Source organism: Danio rerio, chromosome 11 (genome assembly GCF_049306965.1).
Source record: "Danio rerio strain Tuebingen ecotype United States chromosome 11, GRCz12tu, whole genome shotgun sequence".
Lineage (NCBI taxonomy): Eukaryota > Metazoa > Chordata > Actinopteri > Cypriniformes > Danionidae > Danio > Danio rerio.
In genome coordinates this window covers 19,822,951-19,848,839 of record NC_133186.1, presented here as the reverse complement: position 1 = coordinate 19,848,839, position 25,889 = coordinate 19,822,951, and the positions used below count along the sequence as shown (strand labels likewise).

General features: G+C 36.4%; 1 protein-coding gene across 1 annotated transcript in view; it reads left to right on the top strand.

The window, feature by feature from the left end:
* Positions 1-536: 536 nt before the first annotated feature.
* tafa4b (TAFA chemokine like family member 4b) overlaps positions 537-25,889 on the top strand; it is a 117,796-nt gene continuing 92,443 nt past the window's right edge. Inside the window, exon 1 of the mRNA NM_001077273.1 lies at positions 537-938. The gene's annotated coding sequence lies outside the window, so the exon portion shown is untranslated. The remainder of the gene's footprint in view (positions 939-25,889) is intronic.

Sequence of the window (25,889 nt, the reverse complement as noted above, 5' to 3'; positions counted from 1 at the left end):
AAGGGTAGTTGATGTGTAGGTGGCTTAACCCCGGCCTTTTTAAGTCAGACCCAGACTGATGATGAGAAAGTACAACATTTCAGGCGGCATCAGATGTTAAACCTCTAAACTACACATGACCTTTTGCTGTTTGTGATGGAAACCCCTGCAACTGACAATGGAGAATTCATTTCACCTGCAAGGCTCAACCTTGAGGGGTGTCAGGCTGTGATTGGCTATTGATAACATCATTTGCCACATGATAGAAATCTAAAGAGTCCTCGACTATGATACTGAACGAAATGGACAAAATCGATCTCCAAAGGATTAACCTGTTTGAGCGCATGGTAAAAAGGGAGGGAGGCGTAAAAAAATGAAAAGCCTTTTTCTACTCACTTTTCGCACAGTTCAGCCGCTCTCTTCAACACTTGTGAGCTATGACATCAGTTAGCGTGGATACTTGAAAGATCGCGCGCGCGCGGGGCGGGGGTGCAGCCGACGCACGTGCGCGGAATAAGCAAGGCAAGTTCACAATTCTCTTGTCAAATCGATCGCAGCTCGGGAGGAGTGTGCGAGGCGCAGTTATCATCGCAGACTTCCCCATCACTCACAGTCCCAGCGGTTCCGCAGGAAGACAGCTGTTAATAACCCAACAAGCATGTCTGGAACATTATAAGGTCATTAGTCTACTAACCTCCATATGGATTTACACACTTCTGTTTCTGCGATTCGGCGCTTGCGCTTTTTCTTTTCTTTTTTTGTGACGAGATTCACAAAATATTGGGCGAATTCGGTTTATGAACTCTGCGTTTCTCTCTGCGTGTGATGGACAGGCGGCTATTCAGCTCGAGCTGGGCTGGAGAGAGTAGAAAATAAGCTCGTTTAAAACAAACATCTGTCTTCAGGACTCCTGCTACATCCCGAAGCGAAGGAGAATGCTTTCGCTTTCATAAACGGAGGTAAACTGCTTCTCATTTTGTCTTTTGCTTCGCTCTTAAGCTTAAACAGTGACATTGATTGCACATTGATATTGGCTGGGTTTCCAGAAGCGGTAAGTAGAGCATTAGTCGCACGTACAGAGTACGCGTTCTCCAGAAGCACCGTTATCTGTATAGCGCGCAAAAACATTCGCAAATTAACTATCTGTGCTTTTAACTTTTATCCAATCAATCAATATTTTTCTTTTGTTTTCTTTATTTTTACAATTAGATGGACCTTTATTAATGAACTCGAAGGCTTTTTTTGTTATCTGCACTTACTGTGTAGAGAAAAAAAAATGCTTTTACCATGATACCTCGCATTTTACGCATGGCACCCACGTGACAATCTGATATTTACATGATAGACATAGCATAACTTTATTTAACCCCACTTAAATCGCTTAATTGCAGTTCATATAGGTTTTTATAAACAACATGATTTTTGTTCTTAGATAAATATTTAAATAAATACTAAATCATTTGAGTGACAGCGTGCTAAGTGAGCACCTCCCACACTTTTTTCCCTCCTCCTCCTCCTCCTCCTCCTCTTCGTCTTCCAGTGACTGGTTCACATAGGCTATTGCATGTTACATGGTGCCAGAGAATGTGCTTAGAACTCTAATCAGATGATTTATGAATTCGACATATGTAATGCTGTTCACACTAACTTGGCTAAGTGAGAGCGACCGGGACTTTTTCTAGGTAGTGCTTCGCAAAGCGCGCGCTATCATTTATTGTTCAAAATATTGATAACATTCACCGCACTGACAATACAACGTGAGCATTTTATTTGGGCAGTATTTATTTGAAGAGACAAACCCCTTGACCGATTGTAGCTACATAAAAGGCTAAGTTTCGGCTTTTTTCAGCATCTTTGGAGCTTTACTTCGCGTAATGACGCACTGTTACACTACTTCGTTATTATTTCTAGATGAACATAGGTATCAGTAAGTCATGAAGTACTCTTAAACTAATAAAACATAATTTACAATTGCGCATTTTGGCATCAAGAAGTCGCGTTCATCAAAGAATGTAACCACAACAACAGGATATGATCACGCGCTTTCCTTTTTTCTGAGTTAAATATGAGTTTTATCCTTCTTTAAACAATCACGATGCCTTTAGTAAAGATTTGCATAGCACCAATAAACTTTAAATAACCTTATAGATGGCGTTTATAGCTAACCTCGCAGATCAAGTTGCGCTGCGCGAGACGGACTTTGACAGATTGCGTCCCCAAAATGAGCTACCTTTGGAATAATTAATATTTAGAATAAACAAATAATCTTAACCAATCGCCCCACCTTAAAGCATCATTTTCGCACCTTTTCACGTGCATAATGAGACTAAATAAGCGGCCAGTCTTATTTTGTGAGCTGCTTAACATTTCAAAACAAGATTGACACGCGATTCGCTGATCAAGCGCTTGAACGCGAGAGGAACAGAGCAGTGCGGCTCAAGCGCGGCGTACTGACAGCACCAGCATCCTCACATCATGTAGTAACAGCTCTTCATCTTCATCTCCACCCCTTTCCCCATTCCATGCCGTTTGTTCTGCCCAATAAGTATTGAGAGGGAGTAATTATTTCTCCTTTGTTTCGCGTCCTCCGCGGCGCGCTGCAGATACACTCGTGTCATTAGTTCAAGCGAGGTTGGCGAGAATGTAAAGCGACTTAATTGTCATCGACACTCACATTAAGAGGCAAGCAACACAGCTGAGCCCATCGGAGATTGCGTAATGGAACCTGCGTAAAGAAGAGCTACACACGTATGTCTCCAACTCTGTCACACACGCGCGCGCGCACACAGTCGTCCCTTTCTTTCGGGCCTTGAATCACAGTGTTTTCTTTGATGGAGATGCAGGATAGACTGGGGAGGGAGAGAGATGTTGAACAGAGTGAGAGAGATATAGAGAGTGTGCGCGCGCGCGCGCTGTGGAATAGCACTTCTGGGCGGCTGCCTGCAGTCCATTGGTTTCCCGTCCATTGATGTCAGTTCTGTGTTTCAGTATTAAATTGTAACCGACATTGCTCATTTTCTTTTCTTTTCTTTTCTTTTCTTTTCTTTTCTTTTCTTTTCTTTTCTTTTCTTTTCTTTCCTTTTCGTCTTTTTTCTTCTTCCAATAGATAAAGTGTAAGTGTAGTTTGCTTTAATATGGTCCCATTCATTCATTTATTCGATCGTTCGTTCATTCATTCATTCATTCATTCATTCATTCATTCATTCATTCATTCATTCATTCATATTTTATTTTTTATTTTTTGTAATAATAGGTTGTATCTTCACCTGCGGTTCACCTAGATATTTAGGCCTGGTTTACAGATGAACCTAACCATCATACTGCACATTATCCAATCGTATAGGCAAAAATTTATACAAACATGTTAATTTTTGATGGTGGGTTACTCTTTAAAAATCTTTTCTTCTGTTTTATGGTTTTCTTGTCACGTTCAATAGTATATTATTATTTTATTATAATATCATAATATCATATTTATTTTCAATAAAATAAAAAATGCATTTCATATTGACATCTAAGATACTTTTCAGAAATGCTATAGAGTATTACATATCTATCTATCTATCTATCTATCTATCTATCTATCTATCTATCTATCTATCTATCTATCTGTCTGTCTGTCTGTCTGTCTGTCTGTCTGTCTGTCTGTCTGTCTGTCTGTCTGTCTGTCTGTCTGTCCGTCCGTCCGTCCGTCCATCCATCCATCCATCCATCCATCCATCCATCCATCCCTCCATCCATCCATCCATCCATCCATCCATCCATCCATCCATCCATCCATCTAAGCAAAATCATTCTCTTTACTCATTTACTCAGCAAGTACATGGGAGGATGAGATGAGACGAGTCATGCTCATGTTAGGAAGGAGGGAGGGATGAGGCGGGATGGTGAGGTAGAGCGAGGGATGCTCGGGGGGGATCTCTGATAGATAAGGCAAGGATTGTGAGCAGCTCAGCTGGTCAGATCTGCTCTCTGAGCTCTGAGCTGGCATTAGCCAATCCACTCTGTGCTGCCGTGATGGATGGATGCTCTTAGAACGGACAAGGACCAGAGAGAGAGAGAGCCAGAGTGAGAGAGTATCACAAAAAACAGAGATGGTGGGAGGGTTATTAAAGAGAAGGAGGGCGCAACATAAATGGAAAGGGGTGAGAGAGAAATTAATGATGGAGGGAGAGAAAGAGTGAGAGATTGACGAGGAACAGAAGGAAAGTCTCTCATCTGTAAATGAGATCGTCCCTGATGGCCATTTTCTCCCCCAGTTTGCTCATTCTTCTTTCCTTCACAAAGCTCAATGCTCGGCTGGACGCAGGTCTCGATAGCGGGCTCCGCCAGTGCTGACAGTGAAAAACAGAGATGCTGGAGGGAGTCAGGCCTCGGGAGAGTGCTTCGTAAATTCCCCTCTCTCTCAGTCACTTCACGCCACTTGGCACTGAAACCTTAAAAACAAGGGAGGCCTGAGAGGGCATATTAGTCAACAGAAAAGTTTGAGGGAAATGGAGTTGAAATGCATCAGAGCTAGAAAATAGTATTGGTGCACGTTTTTTTTTAAACATTATTTTCAAATAAGCTCAATAATGGCAGTACTATATATTACGCCATAAACCCACTCTCATGTATTCATTCGGCTTAGTCTCTTATTTATCAGGGGTCACCACAGTGGAATAAACCGTTACGGAATTAAATGAACTATTCCAGCATATGTTTTACACAGCCGATGTCCTTCAAGCCACTACCCAGTACTGGAAAACACCCATACACTCTTACATTCGCACACAAACTCTCATACACTACGGCCAATTTTGTTACTCAATTCTCCTATACCGCATGTCTTTGGACTTTGGGGGTAACTTGAGCATCCAGGAAACCCATGCAAGCACTGGGAGAACATGCAAACTCCTCATAGAAATGCTTTCTGGCAACATTCTGGGACTCAAATCAGCGACCTTCTTGCTGTGAGGTGCTAACCACTGAGCCACCATGTTACAATGTAGAAGGTAACAATTTGATTAAAACACATCTTTCACAATGCAACTTATCCTTCAGTTGTTTTATAAAAAATACTCACTGTACAAAAATGTTAATCTCAGTCTCATTCTGAAAACGTACAGCTATTTACATTTCTGCAGAGTGCCAAATACTTCCCAGGAGGTATGTTTTATGCAGTTTTTGTTTTCGGGATTCCACCAGAAGCCGCTGTGTATGCTTTTTAAGGTCTCATGTTTCTGTTGCGAGTGCCATTCGCATCTGCTTTTCTCACTTAAATCCAATGGAGGCTACTGTTGTCTGACTGACTAAATGACGACCAATCGACTGACCCACCCTCCTGCTTCCCTAAACCCAACCGATAGTGTTTTCTAAAGCACAGTTTGACCCGTCCACCCACATTGTAAAAATAAATTCATGAGAAAAGATAAAAAAAGGCAACTTAATGCAGTAAGAACTTTGAGTTGTCTCAACAACTGCTTTTGAGTTTTTCTCAGTATCAATTTTTTTTTTCAGCTAGCATAATTTTGGTTATTTATGCAATGTTGATTATTGTATTTTACTAATAAAGATATTCTTGTCACATCAACTGAAGCAGTTGAAAACAACTGCTATTGAAACTGCAACTGAAAACAGTTACTGCTGTTGAGTCAATAAATTTTTTTCTGTTTAGTGGATGTATTTTTTCAAATTTGCAAAATAAGTAATTAGTTCTAGTTAGCATATCATCATGTTTTTAATCATTCATTCATTAATTTTCTTGTCGGCTTAGTCCCTTTATTAATCCGGGGTCGCCACAGCGGAATGAACCGCCAACTTATCCAGCAAGTTTTTACACAGTGGATGCCCTTCCAGCCACAACCCATCTCTGGGAAACATCCACACACACACACTCATGCACTATGGACAATTTAGCCAACCCAATTCACCTGTACCGCATGTCTTTGGACTGTGGGGGAATCTGAAGCACCTGGAGAAAACCCAGAGGGAGATCATGCAAACTCCACACAGAAACGCCAACTGAGCTGAGGCTTGAACCAGTGACCCAGCGACCTACTTGCTGTGAGGCCACAGCACTACCTACTGCGCCACTGCTTCGCCCTGTTTTTAATTATTTACTTAAAAACACAAACTTACTACTTCATCCATTCATTCATTAATTTTCCTTTGGCTTAGTCCCTTTATTCATCAGGGGTCACCACAGTGGAATTAATTGCCAACTTATTCAGCAAATGTTTTACACAGCGGATGCCCTTCCAGCTGCAACCCAGTACTGGCAAACACCCATTCACACACCTGTACCTCATGTCTTTGAACTGTCGCAGAAACTGGAGCACCCAGAGGAAACCCACGTGAACACAGGGATGCCAACTGACCCAGCCGGGTCTCAAACCAGCGACCTTCTTGCTGTGAGGCGACTGTGCTAACAACTGTGCCACTGTGTCACCCCTCTTTCAAACAACTGATGAACAAGCTTAGTTTTCGATTGTCACTCATGCGCAAATTATTTATATATCAAGATTCCTGTTCAACACAAAAATGTTCGTCCAGAAAACTCAGTTAAACATGTAGACATAACATTTTAGCAAATATTATTGACATAACTTAGTTTTATGTAATCAATTCTTATTCACAACTTTTAGTATATATGACAGAAAAAGTACAGTGTGCTGAACAAATGGTGATTTTGTTTTTTACAGTGCACTTCCCTAAACCCAACCGACAGTTTTAAAAAACAATCCAGAAAAAGAAAATGTACCAGACTTGAAATCCATTGTCATGGTCAACTCCTCTCTCAAGAAACATATTTAGGGTTACGTTTTCAGAATAAGCTTATGTTGAAAATTTTACTTAACATATTATAGTTCTTTGGGATTCATTATCTTTTTTTAAAATAAAAATAAAAGACAAAGATAACAAAGTGCAACAAATACAAAAAAAAAAAAAGTTTAATTAAACATTTGACTTTAAAGGCTTAGTTTACCCAAAAATTAAAACCGCGATTAATTATACTCTTGTTGTTAATTTTTCTAAGACCTTCATTCATCTTCAGAACACAAATTAAGATATTTCAGATGAAATCAGAGAGCTCCCTTATCCTCCACAGACAGCAAGTCCCGAGATGTTAAGAAATTAAATAATCAAATGAAATCAATGATTGAATCACTCTTTAATTTTTTTCTTTGATTTACATTCATGACACAGACAACAACATGCTTATTTTATGAAGGTATAATAACACTGTAGTAATGCTACCAATCTATTCTACCAATCCTGAGCTGCTTATGTTCACTTAAGGCCTAACTAACTATGTATTTGTGAAAACAGAAATGATGAAATCATTTATTGTGTATTATTTAAGTGCATTCTCTCACACACTTGCATCTAATGTTTCAGTTGTAGTTTTAGAAAAAAATCATATTTCAATGATTGTGTGCAGTAATATCAGGAGATAAAGTAAACCTTATTTAATTCACCAGAGTATATACAGAAACATTCATCCAAGCATAATAGTAGATGTATAAATGGACTGATAATTATCTAAACTCTCCATCTCTTTATAGGTTCTTTATAGAGGTCAATTATACAGTATGAATGAATGACTCTCCTTTTCCTTTACATAATGATCTCATAATGATCAATCTCATATTTTTTTGTGTCTGTTCATTTGCTTATTAGTTGAGCCAGTCATCCAGTCATCATCACCAAATCCATACACATTATATATCAGCAGGCCGAGTACATATATAATGAAATGCCTTTTTTATATATAATTGACACAACCTTATAATACTGAATATAATATGGAGGAGAACAAGGCTGTGAGGGATAGACTCACATTCTTTACAATGGTATGCTCTATAAAGGCCCTCTGATTACATAAATTATTTAGAGATTTGTCTGCTAAAATAAAATTAAGTGTTTTTTTAGTGGTGGGCTGTTATTAGCGTTAACGTGAGACTGTATCAGGCGATAAAAAAATATTGCCGTTAATCTATTCTTAAAGTTGGGTTGGGAGCTGGGTCTATTCTACGCAAGCTATAATGACTTTCACTTTTTATATTTTAGCGCGGATGTATGCCTGATCGGTGAGCCATCTGACAAAAAAGTGCCCTTCTGAATCAAATCAGCAGGATGCCCTTCTGGATCTTTCACTTAATTTGAAGACACTACTGACTACGCTTACATTTACATCTGTAGCCTAGTTATTTGCACCACCTGGCTTGAGAAACCCGTTCTCAAAGACTTACTTTTCGTCATTATTTGGGTAGCACACATATTCTAAATGCCTTTGGCAGAATTCAAATGAGCCGTTTTAATCTAGATTAATTCCAAGATTACAGTGAGATTAATCTAGTTTAAAAGGTCTATGCCCACTTAAAGTTTTTTTCATTTTCAGCTAAACAATGGGTAGGTTAAATAACAGTATTCAATCCACTGAATGCACTAAGTCAGTCTCAAAGTCTATTTTTTTTATTTTATTATTAAATGTGGCATTAGTCTAAGGTCTAAATAACACACAAATTAAATTATTACCAAAAAAAGAGAGCAAATTTTTGTACATGTCAATTCTTTACAGGTCTTGTACCTTTACCTATTGTGATATAAATATGGTAATGATTCAATAACATGGTCTGTATCAAAGTATCATCTGAAATCTTCACTGCGCAACAGTACTGTGCTTTTTTTTTTTTGTAAGGCACACTGGCTCATATTGCTATCCATTATCTCTTCTGTCCTATTTCTTTTTCCTTTGACACAGCTCTACAATTTTTTTCTTACTGTCTCTCCTGATGGTATTAAATAGCGCAGGAGCTCTTCTGCTTTCTGCTGTGAGTGGCGGTTTAGATTGGTTTATTCCTCTCCGAATGGATGACACCCATTTCAATGGGATTTGCTTTAAATAACAGGCTAAAGCAAAAAGCTCTTCGGCTTTAGCATGGGATACGTTGAATAGGCACGCGCTTCAGACTGATCCGAGTAGTGTCAGTGAGAGCTGTCAGATTTAAATTAAAATACGTTGAGGTGTTACCACACGAGAGGCCTGAGCTATTGTATGTAAAAAAAGACGCATAGAAAATACACACAAAATATTATAGATCCAAAAAACATAGGTTATTGCTATTAGTGGATTGGGTTGCTTTGGCATAAGGTGAAGCAATGCATCCAGTGTTCAGGTTACAGCTCTGAACGAAAAGAATAAGCCTATTAAATGTGCATCAGTTTTGTGGGCGGCTTTAAGTGCTTTTGTGGCCCAAGCAAATGGAACTGAAATGTTGCTTTTCAAATGTAGAGATTCTCGGTGAACTCACGGTAATCTCTATCGATAAACCTGTTTTGTCTTCTGTGCGTCTCTACATGAGCTTTCAAACCTATTGTGAGATTCCAAAGCTCAAGAGTCTGCAAATCGTGTCTAGACTTGGACGTACAGCTGCTGACAAACAGATATAGACGGTGAAAATGTTGAAATACCTCAAACATGTTTACATTTAAAGGTGTTTAAATACATCAAATATCTGGGGAGACACTTTAAACAAAAGCACACTGTACACTGTATGTGCTAGGCTCTGCACAATTTAATTTGTTGGGACAACATGAAGGAATTAAGTTAGCTTATTAGTTTTTACAAATGTATGTGGATTGATCATAAAACAATTAAGTTGTCCTAGCAAAAAGCAATAATTGTGTTGTTTCAGCTTATTTATAAGTAGTTTAAACAAATGTCAAAATTACATTTTAAGTGTAAAAAGCAAAGAGTTGCTTTACTTTAAAGCCAATTTAAAGTAACTTAATTTTTTATAATTATGCACATAGTTCATTTACTAATTTTATTACTTTAAAGCAACTGAATTAGTCAACGAATGGCTTTAAAAACATTGGGTTTACTTATTTTACAGCTAATTACATTTTACAGTGTATTTAACAAATTAGTTTTTACATAAAGGTAAGTCTGGGCTGGTTAGGTGACGCAGTGGGTAGCGCTGTCGCCTCACAGCAAGAAGGTTGCTGGTTCGAGCCTTAGCTAGGTCAGTTGGCATTTCTGTGTGGAGTTTGCATGTTCTCCCCGTGTTTGCGGGGTGCTTTGGTTTCCCCTAAAAAAAACATTTTAGAATTTCCAAAAAAATGCATAAAAGTTATTTATATTTTTTATTACATATTAATGAACATGTTAGTCATGTGAACATTAAATGTGATATATTGGAAAACGTTATCAGAATGTTACCTGTGAAATTCTATTAACAGTTAGAGACCCACTTTCTTTTCTTAGTTATTCAAATGTGAGAGGAACATCCAGTTTTATAATTTTGAAAACATTAAGAGAACCTTTGTTTCTTGGTTATATGAATGTTAAAATAACATTTCATTTTAAAGAAAATTTGGCAAAACTGTAAAGTAATGCCAAGAAATTCAGGAGTACGCTTAATACAATTTAAAATTTTGAATTATTTTCATTGGACTCCAAGTAGGCTTATTAGGCTTGGGTTGAAGGACTCTGCTGACTGCTGGAGATGCGAGAGCAAAGGAGGAGACTTGATGCATGCCCTGTAGTCCTCTATTAAAATACTGGAGTCCTGGGTTAAAGTGCACAATTACATTCAGGATGTTTCTGGATGCTGCTTTTTCTATTGTTCTAAAATATATCTACTGGCAGACCCGTTCATGTTGAGGTTTGGTGTGAAGATGTCTGATTGGAGTCAAATAATTAATATGATTGAAAGACAAATCGTTACGAGGAGAGGGTGTTCAGCAGGTCTACCATCTTTTCAAGAATGGCTTACAGAATTGGGGAAGGTGGCCGACAGAAATACAGTATCATGACAACACTAATGTGCTGTTTAAAATAAATTCTTAACAGAATAATGTTAATTAGTAAGTTATTTGAAATGTAACTGGAAGTATTTAACTGATAGCCATAAAGAGACATTTAATTTAACACTACATATGTTAATATCATAACTTTTTCCCCGAGGCAGCACGGTGGCGCAGTGGATAGCACAATCGCCTCACAGCAAGAAGGCTGCTGTTTCAAGCCTTGGCTGGGACAGTTGGCATTTTTGTGTGGAGTTTGCCTGTTCTCCTTGTGTTTGCGTTGGTTTCCTCAGGTTGCTCTGGTTTCCCCCACAGTCTACAGATATATAGGTGAATTGGGTAAGCTAAATTGTCCGTAGTGAAATGTGTGTGAATGAGTGTGTTTGAATGTTTCCCAGTGATGGGTTGCAGCTGAAAGGGCATCTGCTGCGTAAAACATATGCTTGATAAATTGTCGCTGTGGCGACCCCAGATTAATAAAGGGACTAAGCCGAAAAGAAAATAAATTAACTTTTTCGCTTCACCATCTTAATACATGTTGAAACAGCAAAGTTCTGACCTAACTGGAACATCGCAGATTTGCCCCTTAATGATTTGCCCCTTAATGAGGCTAAATGTATCGTCTTCTTCAGAGAGTCCACTGTTCAAAACTAAATGAATATAAAAATGAGATTAAGAAACTCACACAAAAACAGTTTAAGTAAGATCATTGGCATCATTTAAGCTTCCTCTTTAACGTTACCACACAATGATGAAATCTCTCAAATGACATAGTCACAAAGTGACTCATATTTAATGATCTAACTATACAGTATTGCACAAAATGCATCAAATTACAAGATATGTCATAATATTAGCACATTTACTCACATAAATTGATAAAATGATGTTTTAAGCGTAGTCTAACGTAGATTTTATGTCTGGTGACTGCTGGGATTTTTACAAAAATAAAAATAAAAATAGAGATTCTAAAATAGAGAAGCTTTATTATTTATTAATATATTTCTGTTTACTAAAATATGCAAGCACATAATTTTCTTGGACACGTGTTATAATAAATAGAATTGTTCAGAACTTGCCCTTGAATAATGGCTACAACCAAACTCCAAATAAGTTCTTTGCAGGGGGTAGATTGAGGGGCATAGCTTAACAGAGCAAAGGTAATGACGCGGAATACTACTCTGATTATTTTCACCAACATAAGAGGGTGTTCCACCATTTCTTGTAAAATGAACTCTTTATGAGTAAATGCAAAATAACAGCTTAATTAACACAGCGGATTTCACTGTGCATATGAAAAAATGGCAAATAGAATACTTGATAAATTGCATGTTTAGCCGAAGAGATAGGGAATTTATTTGGCATTTTTGGAGGATGAATAAGGTCACTTTGGTGAGATGCACAATAAAAGTGTAATTATCTTAATTGATTTATTTATGTGTTATTATTGCGGTTTTGAAATTTATTTATTTTTAGATTTTTTTCTTTTATTATTTTCTGTATGTGTGCTTTTTTATTTATTGAATTTATATTATTTATCTGTATTTACTAAATTTCTTATAGCAACATCTAATTACTGTAACTGCTGCTGTTGGGGAGGGGAGGGGAAAGTGGGTGGTAAAAGGATTTAGAAATGTGTAAACTAATTGTACTGTTAAATTATTGAAGAAAATAAAAAAAATCATAAAAAGAGAAGAACATTCCATTTTATAATTCTGAAACCATTTGAAAATGTAATTTCTAAATGTATTTTAATGTTCGCCCTTTTTTATGCGATAACATTTTTACAGTATGATGTTTATCAAATGTAATTGATATACACAGTTATTTTTTTAAACATCATTTTAAGCTTGCAATACATTGCAGTTTCACAGTGGAACGTTAAGTAAGAGGTGCTAAGAAGTGTGATTAGTTTTCTCCAGAACTGATTATTCTGTATTATTTATTACACTGGTTTATGAATGTATTCTGGCAGTTTGGAAACTCAAATGGCCATTCAATAACAAGCAGAATCAAGGTCAGCTGTGTTTGGCTCTGTTACACAGTTATAATTTCACATCTGTGTGCATTCACACCTCTTTCAGTGTCTGATGTTTATGTCTGTAATGTTTATGGTTCATCAGAATGATGGATAGCATCATTGTGCGTGATTAACTAGAGCTCACATGCAGTGAAGTGAGTACATCTCTGCACAGTGTAAGGTGTTTAAGGTGTTATGTCTGATTTATTAAGGCAATAAGCGACTCATAGAATATGTGTTACAGTAATTTTATTACAGCAAAGGGATATTCTTAGGCTATAAGTGATGGTGAGTGTTTAAAACCACCCTTAAACATGGTAAAATAACTGTAATTCACAGCCTTGGATGGCTTATTGTGTTCATAAAATAGTGCCAGCAGCAAAATGATAAATATGCTAGTGTCTCAGTGAATAGGTCTCAATGGAATTTTGTGTTAAACAGTATGCTGGTCTGTTTATGAGCATCTGTATTTCCATTCCATTTTGATCAGTATTTGATGAGTTGCAGCTTTTTATTCTTTCAAGCACCAGGTGTTTCTCCTAATTTTTCCTATAATAAAAATAGTTAATATATTAACTATATCTTTTTTCTAATTTTTAACAGTTCTTTATGGATTTTTGTGTACTTTGTAGTTTAATTAATACTGTCACAATCACCAGCGATCTAATCCTTGCAGATTGCTGGTAATACTTGTTGGAGAACAACACACACCATACTAAATAACTACAAATCCAGCCATGCACCGCTCATAAGCACCTGTTTCAGGTTCCATTGATTACAAACTTAGCCGGAGGATCGTTATGAACTGATTACATGGACTATATACACAGCACACACGCAAAACCCTGGGCTGTCTTATTTATCTGTTCTGTGAACATTACTATGCATTTCCTTTGCCTTGCCTTGCTGTGTTTTGACCCTTCGTCTCTTTTGTTTGTTTACGTTGCTTGCTGCCTGTATTGACTTTAACCTGTTTATTGACCACAACTTTGGATTTTCCATCTGTTTGTTCCTGTGTTGACCATTGCTTGCCTGACCATTCTGATAATAAATTTTGCATTTGGACCTGCATCCATTGTAAGCGTCCATTCACACAACAAATACAAACATTATTCAAATAAAATAAAAAAAATTAAGAACCACTATATGTGACAGTTAAAATTAATGCGTTAGTTTACATGAGATAGACATTTAGAGTCTTTCATTTAGACTAATTTAAGAAAATAAATGCAATGTGCTAGACAAATGTGAGGGTGCTAAGAAACTAATTAGTCTGTTCATAGAATAATTGTTGTTTAATAAAAACAACCATTATGCATAAAAGTATAGTTTTATTTTATTTTTGCCTGATTATTAATTAGCCTAAGAATATAGGCATATTCACAAAATAGACATGTTTAAAGTGATCAAAAGACAATAGGCATATTCACAAAATATACACGTTTAAAGTGACCACAAGACAATGAAATAAACCTTTTACAAGAAAGTGTAAAAAGATACACATGCACTTAGCTCGCTTGCCTTCCATTCACTTACAGTAAGCCATATCCAACTGTATTTATGTGAGATAGAATAAATCCACAAGATGTACATTTTGACAACTGTTTGTGTTGTTTTTTTGACAGTTTAGGTGCATGGAGAACAGATTGCACACTGTCTGAAGGGATTAAGATCATGCCAATATTATGTGACTCACCCGAGTTGTTCCAATTTGTCTTTTATATACTAAAGCAAATTAAAAATAACATATTTGGTAAACAATACGTTCAGACAATGTGTTCCTCTGACATTCCAACTATATACCTATGGAAAAACCTTCTACCTTGTAACTGTGTGCTCTTCATTTTAAGTGTTAAGACGTTAAATAATTATGCAAGTAGCCATCATTTGAGAATCACAAGCATTAGTAAATCATGTTTTCTGATTCAGTTTAATGCTCCCCCTGCCATAAAATTAGCTTCTGATCCAGAAACTCCCACAACCACAAATGCATATTAAGTAAGTGACCACACCTTTTCATTGATATTATAGCTGCGTGTGTTTAGCAAATATCCACAGTTCTGTTTTGACAGCAAAAATACAGTTTGCTGTGACCAAGCTGTTAGTAAATATGGCTTGAAATTATGTTAATAAAATAATCATGATATTAATATATTACTTTTTATATATATTTTTAATATATTACATTTTTGTCATTTTTTTGGGGAAAAAATTATTTACACACCGTGTACTACAACTTTTAAATACTTTTTAAACAATAACTTTACAACAGTTAAGGTAAGTTCCATGCTAGTAATAAAGTGCAGTGCTTAAAACCCCCTCAAATGTAGTAAAATCCATTTAACACACAACCTCAAATGACTTTTTTTGAGCATATGTAAATTCAGCGTTTTTTTAACTGTTCTAGGAATTTGGTTTAAGTAAGTGAGTGTGTGTGTGTCCCGATGTGTATAAGAAGCAGTGTGTGTAAAAGGGAGAATAAGTACGAGAGGTTAGACGGCCGCGATCCTGAGGGAACGCGGCAATACGGTGTTACACTCCAGAGCTCCACAGACAAATTAATTCACTTATTGACACCGCTGACACATCTCAGTGACTTTGTAAAATTAACAATTGATCACACTCACTTGCTCTTTCTCTTTCGCCATCTCCATTCCCTCTTTCTCCTTCAGCCGATCTCTTTGCACTCGCAGCACGTTCAGTCATTATTATAATTACGCAGCGGCCTGCGGGTGTCTGCTCATTAGCGATAGAGGGGTGTGAGATAATCGGGACAGTGGCCGGACTCAGCACGCCTTTGTGGGGATGAGGGCAAGGAGAAAGACCCTGGCTCCTGCTCTTATTGATTGTCCAAATCCACATCCGAAAAGGGTCATGAAACACAGGGACAATAAAAAAGAGCAGTCCATTCATCATAGAGAGACAGAGGACACTGCACTGTAGAAATAACTACTTAACTTACATTTTTAAGCTGATTCAAATCAACGGATTTTATCTTGTTTAAACTTTAAAGGTCCCATGAAATTAAAATAAAACAATTTAGATATTTGTTTCAGTCTGTTAGTTTTAAGGACATGATGGTGTGCTCCAAAACAATGACAAAATTAGCATTTAAGAGATATAAAACCGAACATGCAAAGCTTGTAGTTTGTCACTTCCGTCAAATGGATCAACTTTTTTCAACATCACCACATACTTCAGTTTCTCATCAAATCTTGACCAATCAAATGCTCTCTAGTGTCTGACATGCCCTGCCCCGTTCAAGATGCTTCGCAATTGCTTTTCATTTGATACACTTGATCTCGACCACTCTTACTGGCAGAGTGCTGATAAAAACAAAACACTATTGGTTGCATTTTAAAAAGGGGAGGGGCTACTCTGTCCCACTCTTTTTTCATTTTTCAGTTGAGATTACGTCAAACATCGATTACAAATGCACATTTCAAAGCCCTTCAATGGACCTTTAAAACTAGTTATTTTAATAATGTTTTATTAACACCACATGTTATTGATCATATCTTTTTCTAACTTCAGTTTGATTTGTTGTACACTTTGTTGTATCTGTTTTCATTGTGGGATAATTTTATCCTTATTGAACATCAAAGTTTGGTCAGTCTTGGACTGATTCACTGATCCATGAACATTTTAATTTCCTTGGGTTGGAGTTTATCCAAAGTCAGTCTTCATTCTGTATTGACATTTGGCTGTTGTGTCTTTCCTCCCTCCTTAGTTTCAATATATACATTTTTTTTTTACAACTATAGAGAGATAAGAAACATAGGCTCATTCTGAAAACATAGCCCTATATACATTTCTGAAGATTATTTAGCTACAAGTGCGTAGAAAACGAACGCTACAGGACGGTAGGACTCCGTTCCTTTTCTCGCTTCCAGCTGATTGCTTAAAGGTGCAGTATGTGATCTGCCAAAATGCTAACCGCTTAGCATATTATATTTGGATGGCGGGGAGGGACTGTGATTCAAAGCCACACCCCCTGATATCGCGAGCGCGCGGACTGCGTCACAACAGCCGACAGACAACCCACTAGTTTATGTCATTCGCCAGTTAGTTAGTGTCAGCGCCGTACAGGAATTACATGTATTACTTTGCCACACTTGCATGCTATTTCAGAGCGAATATTCAGAGTAATGTTAGCGGTAAACAGTATAGGAAGGTTGTCATTGTTCAAAAATGACCCAATGTGAATATAAGAGCAACTTCAGCTCAATAAAGCAGGTTAGGCGGAATAGCACTATTTACTGGTGTTTTGTTGTTAAACTAAATATAAATTTACATTATAAATGCTTTCAAAGAACCTTATGAAACTGAAAATAATCACATCAATCTTTCACTGGGAGATTTCAGTGGCTGAACAACACGTCTGTGCATAGAAGTCATTCATAACAGAACACAATCTAACGTAAGCTGAGCCTGACTAAAATAGTTTTAAAACAGAACATTACCTGTCTAACAGCAATACTTCAGCCATGGTCTCGTCCTTCCTCCAGTGTGCTAAAGTAACTCCAATACTAATTCAGGATTTTCAAAAGTTTCAATGCAGCATTTGATTTCTCCCGGTCTGTCTCGTGACCGCGCGGCCGCTTTAAGGGCGAATTTTACCTGTGCCTGGCTTTACAGTAATCGGCCCGAGCTCGGCTCCGACTCGGCATCTGCGAGAGACCCGCAGCTCGCTCGCGCGCATGCGTTTGTGATGCAGACGGGCACGCGCTAATGGCTGATCTGCGTGAACAGATGCGTAGAAGTCGGAATCTACATTTGTTGACAGATAGCGTGACCTGCCTATCGGAATTAAGGGAGATGACGGTCCGACTCTATTTAATTGGATGAACATTTTTTAGTTTTATGCTTTACCCTGAATACAAAAATACATATAAACACATTTAGATCTTTTACTGTAATCATTACTATTGGACTGTGAAGAGACTTTCAATCAGCACAACAAAAATGTTTCTGAAGACAATCACCTACTGCACCTTTAACTACATATGGACGGCTTTTCCGCTGTTACTAGTTTGTCCGTTAGCTTGACATGTACGTTGGCGGACTTGAGACATGAGTGGAGTTGAGTCCGGTGAAGAACAGTTCCAGAAAGCAAGTAAGGTAAAAACAAAAGCCAAAAACTAAACAAAATAAACATGTAAATAACAGGGTGAGAATGTAGCAAAATCTGAAAACGTGGTAAAAATCAGGGGGCTTTTCCTTATCTGGATTGCTTTTTTTTTTTTAGGGAAGGGGGTGGGCAGGTCAATCTAAGCTTTTAAAAAAGGAAGGGGAAGGGTGGGATTAACAGTCGGTTGGTCAGTCAGTCAGTCGACAGCAGTCTCTGGTGGGAACAGCAGGTGTGAATGCCACTCCCAAGAGAAATTTGAGATCTGAAAAAGCTTACGCAGGGGCCTCTTGTGGATTTGCGAAAACAAAAACTGCAAAAAACTTATCTCCTGGGACATATTTTGCTCTCTCCAGAAAAGAATAAAGAGGTACACAATCAGAATGAGCTTGGGTTGGAGATGAGATCCAGAAGCAGATCTGAGAAGGTCTGACTGATGTAAGGCAGTTCTTGGCTGGAGAGGTGAGCACAGAGCTCCTGCTCACTGTCTGCAGCTCAAAGGTCTCAATATATTTCATATTTTGTGAGATTTCACTTCCGCTGTTGACTTTCACTGGTTAGTTTGAAAGGAAGCACACCTGTCTGTTGCAGGTTTACAGAAGTCACCTCTTCATGCAGCCTTGGTAAAACCACATTCAGGGTTTTAAGCTATACTTGGCAAGATGTGAACTTGGAAGTGCCACAATACTTTAGCAACAACTGATGATGTTTCATGAGATCACAAGGACTGATAAACATACTTTAAATCATCACAATAAATTAGTTGAGGAGGTGTCCACAGGGCCCGAGGCAACGTCCTTGCATTTATAATCCCCCCTTTAAAAAATGCATTTAAATAAGCATCAAACATTATATATTTTTAGTACTGATTAGTATGTATTTTAATACATCGTTGTATGTTTCTTGTAAAGAACGTCATCTAAAGAAAAAAAATTTAATTAAAAAGAATTTCTTGGAATTTATAAATCACGATTGCTCAAAAACACTACAAATGGATACAACAGAACATTCATTCATTCATTCATTCTATATCGGCTTAGTCCCTAGTTGCTACAGCGGAATGAACCGCCAACTTATCCAGCACATGTTTTACGTAGCGGATGCCTTTCCAGCTGCAACCCATCATTGGGAAAACAACAGAACATACAATATTTATTAGTAACAAAGCAACATTCAAATCTACAAATGCCTAGCCTTTTAGGTCAGCTGCAGAAATAACTGTCCATCACTAATTAGTGTTAATTAATATCAATACAGGGTTGTCCTGACACAAGATGTCAGTCAATCTTGCCCTAAAATGTTAAAGCAATCAGACTTGGAGATCCTTACTGGTCATGAAGACCTTAATTTTCAAACACCTTTCAAAGACTTTTGTTGTACAGTCTGGCATTTCAGAGTCAGCAGATGAAGGGATGATGGTAAATAGTGAGATTGTAAAAAAATGAAATGTGTGTGTAGTACATTTGAGAGAAGTAAAAATGATGTAGCAGATTGTACCGCTTTAGGGCAGAAAGTTTATTAGGCTGTAAGGGCTATAGTTTCACAATACCTTCATAAAGGACACAAGAACCTGTCTAGTTTGATAATTTTAACACCACACACACACACACACACACACACACACACACACACACACACACACACACACACACACACATAAACACACATAAACACACCAACACAAAAATATAATTGATGACGTCATTCTACTGTTCATAATTATACAGTGGAGTTTAAAATTAGAGAACAACCTAAAATGTTGAGCTCACTGCTTACTTATATAAAGTTAGTACAGGAGTTAAAGAGCAGTTTTTTAAGCACATTTCATGAGTTTGCAGTATTCAAACTTAAATGAGAGCTTTGAAAAAGAACACTGATCGAAATAAGACAGCACTTTCAGATTACAGAACACTTACAGGTTTTTAGTGTTAATCTTGCAAGTAAATTCCTTAATTCACTGTTAAACCAGCAGTTGTAATTTGTTTCATGAACAACTAAGGAATGAGACTTTCCACCACAAAAAGAAAATCTGTTCCTTCTGACTATGAAATCTATAGAATAATGCATCCTTACAATGTCACTAAATCAGTCAAATGATCGTTTTCTGTGAGAAACTAATGTTGTCTTCAGAGAGACGCTGATCAGTGTTGGGTGAAACACGGTAACACTTTATAATAACTACACGCTATAAACCATTTATTAAGCATGAAATAGTGAATTCATTATCTGTTAAGCATTAACTCTACATTAATAAACGTTAGTAAGCAGTTTATAACTGCAGCTACAAATGCTCTATTCTTGACTTATAACCACATTTATAATGAGCTTAATAATTATACTTTCATACTTTGATAATGATTTATATTTAATTACTACATTAATTTTTGCATTATTTACAAACCAGTTATTTAAGCATAGTTAGTTGTTTTTTAAGATAATTCAGAATGAGTTAGAAATTGATTTATAAACTGTTCAAATTACCATTTAGAATTCTTATTATTCAGGCATGTACTAATAATTAATTTGTATGTTAAGAAATGCTTTATTAACTTATTAATGCTTTATTAACTAATATAAAGTAAGGACTGTTTATGCTTTATAAATCCTGTATAAATAGCTCAGTTAAATCTTAAACAGGAAAAATTACATAAACAACTTTATTCAATCCTATTCGTTTGAAGATACACAAATGACACTGTACTTCAAATAAAAAATTTATCTTTGTAACTTTATCTTAAATAAAATAAATGTACAGTTTAAACATTGCTTATTATTATATTGATGTTGTTTTATCCAGTTTTATGTTGTATTTTTTGTTATTTGGCAATATTTGAACTTTACAGGAATTTTATGTTTTAGATAAGATTGCAAATATTATTGTTCACTTGATACTAAGCCTTTAATTGTCATTTATAAGGGATTTATAAAGCATGAATAATCTTCACTTTAGATTAGGTCACAAAACTGCATGAAGTTGAGTTAATAAAGCATTCATTAACATAAATAGTGACCATTAATATATGCCTAAATACTAATACGATATATAAGCGTTGATTTCAATAGATTATTAATCATTTACTAACTCATTCTGAAAAATCTTAATAACCACCAACTACCCTTGAATACAAATGGTTTGTAAATAATGCAATACTTCATTTAGTTATGAAAATTAAATCATTAACAAATTATGAAAATACAATTATTAGGCACATTATAAATGTGGTTGTAAGTCAAGAATAGAGCATTTGTTCCTGCAGTAGTAAACTGCAAACTAACGTTTATTAATGTAGAGTTAATGCTTAACAAATAATGAATTCACTAGATGCTAATGCTTAGTAAATGATTCATAGTGTGTAGCTATTATTAAGTGTTACCAAAATAAGTATAAGTATTTGAGTTACTTTTTGTTTTAATAGTTAAAAATAAACGTTGAGTTTAAACTAGCATAGTCCCGTTGACTCATATACATAATGAGAGAATGTGCTCTTTGTGGGGACAAACAGAAATGAAGATGGTAGGCCATTTCAGCGTTGGAAGTATTCTCATTATTTTGAACACATCAAAGAAAAAGAAAACTGGATTGTCTCAACGGACAGAGATTTTATATATTTTAGAAAGTACACATTATCTTTGATTTAATTTAAATAAACCATTAAGTCAAAAAGTACAAAAGTACATACTGTGGCAAACACGTTGCTTTAAACATTCATTAACCTGTATATACAACAGGCAGTTCTCAAAAAATAACATTATCCTAAATTTTATATTTTTATATAAAGTACTTTATATAAAGTAACTCAAAAGTTACACATTATTTTTTTAATTAAAAAAGTATCTAAGTACAACTTGTTACTTTTTTTGGACTCAATATTGTAATGTATAACTCAATATTGTGATGCATTACTTTCAAAAGTAACTTCCCCCAACACTAATACCAATGTTGGTGAGAGACTAGAGATGAACTGTGAGAGACTAGTGATGACTGTGAGAGACTAGTGATGTGCTGCGGTCTATGTGCTGAAGTCATTTTTAAATGACTCTCTATGGTCTCTACACACCGTAATAATTTTGTACTGCTCTGATTTTCAGAAATTTTAGTTGCAATCTTTTTTTCATGCTACAATTGTTGCGAAAGTTTTTTTAAGAGTCTTGGTTATTTTAAGGGTTTATAAATATTTAAACTTCAGTGTAGTATAATTGCATAATACAGATTTTAGAAATAAGTAAATAAATAAAAAAAACTAGCATAAATGAGTAAACCTTGTTTTCAAAATTAATATTATTATCTATTACTCAGTGAATATAGACAATAAATGTTTTATCATAAAATGTTTTATATTTATTATAATACAATATAATATAATATGTTATTATTATATTCACAACAGTCTTATTAAACAGTTGAATCCATTAAAATACGAGTTTAGTCATCTTCCATCTTTAGGAGTGGAAAGATCATTTTTTTAATTAAAAAAAAATACAAGCTACAAAATTTTAAATAAATTTTGCACTCTTTATGTTTCTCTTGAAGGGCAGCATGGTGACTTTAGTGGTTAGCACTGTTGCCTTACAGCAGGGGTCACCAATCTCGTTCCTGGAGGTTTGGTGCCCTGCAGGGTTTAGCTCCAACTTGCCTCAACACACTTGCCTGGGTGTTTCAAGTATACCTTGGCCCCGTTTACACTAGTGCGTTTTAGTTTCAAAACGGCGTTTTAGAATGAAAACGATCCGCGTCCACACTAGCGTTTACCCAGCGTTTCTGAACAGCTGTCCGTCTACACCAAAACACTGAAAACGTACATCATGTGACCACACACACACTCTCTGGCATGCGCTGCAGCCTATCTATCCAGATGAGAGCTGTGCTAGTCGGAGTGTTCGTCAAGGATCTCCCACTAGATCTAATCTCACTATATTTGCTAAACGTGATATTTAATTCATCTTGTTGTCTATAACTAACAACATATTCCCCTACTTTGGTCTTTTGAATCTATTACTTGTTCTCAGTTAACGTGTTTTGGCTAAGCGCAAAGATAAATTAATAATTAATCTAACCACGTACATTCTGTATATTCAGTAATTGCTTGCCTTTATTTCCTATAATGTATACTATAAACATATTGTACGTTATACTTTTACAATGGCCGTTATTGATTATTAAAACTGATATTCAGCAAAAGAGATGGTATGTTTCGGAATTTCAATAAAATTAAAAAGAGGCAGTAATGTTAGGCTCTGTTTTATGAATATGCATACACTGAAGATGACATATATGACATTTAAGATGTCATATATGCAGCACATCGCCTTAACATTTCTGCTGTCTGTTAAGTTGGTAATATCAAAATGAAAATATCAATCCTTCATGTTTTTATTTTATTGTTAAGAAATTGAAACAATGTAGCCAGGGTGATGTGAATAAGGTTATTAAGTACACCGTTCCCTTTGTAGATTTACCTGATATGTTCACTGGAGTCTGTTTTTCATATCAAACTTGCGAAGTCTGAACTTACAAGGAGAGGATGCAGAACTTTAACTGTGTGTAGGCTACTTAATATTGAGGAAAAGCCCCAATCAGAGAAGCGAATGTCAGCAGCCCTGCCTTCATTTTTTAGATGTCTCCGTTTTCCCCCATCCACACTGAGACGGACAACAGCGTTTTAGGATAAAAACGCCCTCTTTAGCGTTTCCAAAACGCTTCGTTTTCGGCGCTCGAGAACTCCGGCATAGTGTGGACGGATGGCGTAACCGTAGCAAAACTTACGCGTTTTCAAACTAAAATGCATTAGTGTAAACGGGGCCCTAGTTTGATCTCGATTAGCTTGTTCAGGTGTGTTTTATTAGGGTTGGAGCTAAAATCTGCAGGACACCGGATCTCCAGGAACAAGTTTGGTGATCCCTGCCTTACAGTAAGGAGGTTGCTGGTTCTAGTCCTGGCTGGGTCAGTTGGCATTTCTTTGTGGAATTTGCTTGTTCTCCTTGTGTTTGCTTGGGTTTCCTCCGGGTGCTCCGGTTTCCCCCACAGTCCAAAGACATGCGCTATAGGTGGACTGAATAAACTAAATTGGCTGTAGTGTATGGATGTTTCCTAATTGCGTCTGGAAGGGCATCTGCTGTGTAAAACATATGCTGGAATAGTTGGTGGTTTATTCTGCTGTTGCGGCCTCTGAAATGGAGACTAAAGAAAAATCAATGAATGTTTCTCTCGATTTCCCCTGTTTATCAAATTTATTTACTATTTTTCACAAACATATTAGTTTAGGTGTACTAATTTTTGGACTGTAATCTTCAGATTTTTTGTTAGATTTATTCCAGTTTGGTCTTTGGTGGTGACCAATATAATGTATGTGCACAAATAAATTATTGTCAAGCATCCTATAGAAAAAAAATCATTTGGACTTGAGTACACCAAAACAAGGCGACGCTTGAATATATGGGCAGAATACAAAATAGCCAGCTTGTACATGAACAAATGAAGCAGTCAAGCATCTTATTGTGTTAAAATGAGGTCATCATGGAGTTTGTACATCAGAGCAAAGCTAATTGGACAGTTAAGAGCGTCTGCGATGTCTCAAGACACCGGTGCGAGGAGGAAAACCTCAGTAAATGAGCTGCAGACTCTGAACTCTGGCTTACTGCTAACACCACATCTAATTCAGAGGCTTTAAATGTGATGTGTTGAAATCTTATGAGGAAGACACACAAACGCACTTTTTAAGTTATAAGACAAGGCGGGCACATACAGTACACACACACACACACACACACACATATATATACAAAGCCCTGAGAGGAAAGACTCTGGTTACAGATATTTCTTTTTACTGGGTCTGTGAGGAAATGGAGGAGAGGAGGAAAACGGTCTGGTGGAGTCATTGGATCTTGAGGATTGTGACTCTGTCTGAGCAACAGGCTTTGGATGGGACTTAAGTGCAATGAGGATCAATTCCTCTGTAACTTTAACTCGGTACCCTTGTCATCATATTACCCTTGGGGTTGATACAAAAAAGGTCTGTAGTAAGCTCAAGGCTGTGGATGGTAAAAATTCGCTTGAATATATGGATTCATGTACATCAAGCATACATGCTTAGATATATGTGGTAAAAATCATATCTGTTCTGACACTTATTTGTCAACATAGACCTTGGGGCATTCAGATTGTATTGCTGTGTTTTTAAATACATAAAAAGTTCAGTGGCAGCTTGCACTTTCTGAAGCATGAACGACACGGACAAACATAAATTATATAAATTTCTGACATACTATTGTATAGGCATGAGATGATAACTGGTTTTAAGGTTTTCAGCAATTTGAAAAAGTAAATTCTTGTTGTTGTTGTTGTTCTTCTTCTTCTTCTTCTTCTTCTTCTTTGGCCTTAGTCCCATATGGTTGCAGGGTCGGCTCTTTGGAACAAGTCCTCCATTTAGACTTGTCCATATGATAACACCTTTTTTTTTTTTTTTACACATTCCGGCCGGCCTGTCACCCTCATACACTACGGACAATTTAGCCTCACAGAAATGCCAAATGAGCCAAGGTTCGAACCAGCGACCCAGCGACCTTCTTGCTTTGAGGCGACATCACTACCTACTGCGCCACTGCTTCACCAATTTGGAAAAATCAAATGAAAATTGAAAAACAATTTTCTGTTATACAGTTACTACACTGTAAAAATGAAATGAAAAAAGTCAAGACAACAAATAGTTTTATGTTGCTTTAACTTACTTTAATATGTTAATCAAGTTTTAACTACATTTTTAATTTATACAAAGTTTAACTTAATAGTTTTGCCCAGTTTGATTGATTTAAGTTGAAAAGTTTATTTGATTTAATAAAAAAAAAAAGATTTTTTTTTTTAAAGTGTATGGTATTTGTAATGCATATGATTTTTTTCTTCTTAAAGTAGTGGCTTACTTTATATCCAAAGAAAAGAAATATCTCTGCATATGTCTTTTCAAGTTGTAAAGA